The sequence below is a fragment of the Lipotes vexillifer genome, unplaced genomic scaffold, assembly GCF_000442215.2.
Source record: "Lipotes vexillifer unplaced genomic scaffold, Lipotes_vexillifer_v1.1 scaffold408, whole genome shotgun sequence".
NCBI lineage: Eukaryota > Metazoa > Chordata > Mammalia > Artiodactyla > Lipotidae > Lipotes > Lipotes vexillifer.
This window is the reverse complement of record NW_006787469.1, coordinates 1,428,723-1,429,649: the sequence shown is the minus strand read 5'-3', so window position 1 is coordinate 1,429,649 and position 927 is coordinate 1,428,723.

Below are 927 nucleotides of genomic sequence, written 5' to 3'. Positions count from 1 at the left end.
GGAACATTTGGTAGACTGGATTTGGAACTAGCTCTTTCTCTGCCTGACAGGATATCTGTGGGCACGGCCATCCCCTTGATTACTGGTTGTGGGGCAGGCCAAGCTCTGAGGCGATTATTCATTCATTTAACAGGCATCTGTCTACTTACTTATGGCATGCCTACTGTGTGCAAGGTGGTCTACTAATAATAGCTAATGTTTTATTGGATATTGTGAAGACACAGCCAACTTTCACACCACATCCTGGGGCATGGAGGCGAGAAGCAGAGGAAGCAACTAGGGAGAATGACAGCCCCAAAAGATATGGGCCATTGGGCTTTGACCTATGTAGTGTAGCAGTGGGCATAGCAGGTAAAACCTGAGTATTACCAAGATCTCAGAAAAGTCAAGACCCAAGGCCCAAGGTCTTGGAGATAAAGGGGTAGGAAATGGAGTATGAAGATGGGGAATTTGAGCGAAAGGCTCATGAAAGAGGCAGGAAGGTGTGCTAGTATATCCTGTGGCGGGAGCACTGAGTCACGACAATTTCAGGGGGCCTCATGGTTGGGAGTATCTAGGGGATACTTTCTGTGTTGAGAGGAGGGTGCTGGGTTCTGTGATCAGTCTGGACAAAAGTTGGGGTGTGGTAGAGGCTTCTAGCAAGGTTTGGAGGGCAGGATCTGGAGTGTTGGGATTGAAAAGATGCTGGAGTCCTTAGGGAAAGGAGGGGCGCGGCTGGGGTGCCCGTGCAGGGGACCGAGCCAGATCCTTGGATCCGGCCTTGGGGCAACTGGGGCAGGGGGTGCCGGCCGGGGCTGCGGAGGTCTGCGCGGGGAGGTCGGCCGGAGGCCGGGCAGTCAGCGGCCGGGTTGGAGCTCAGAGCGAGCCGCCCGGGGCTCCGCGGGGGGGCGGTACGAGCTCCGGCTGCCGGCGGGCGGGCCGGGGAGG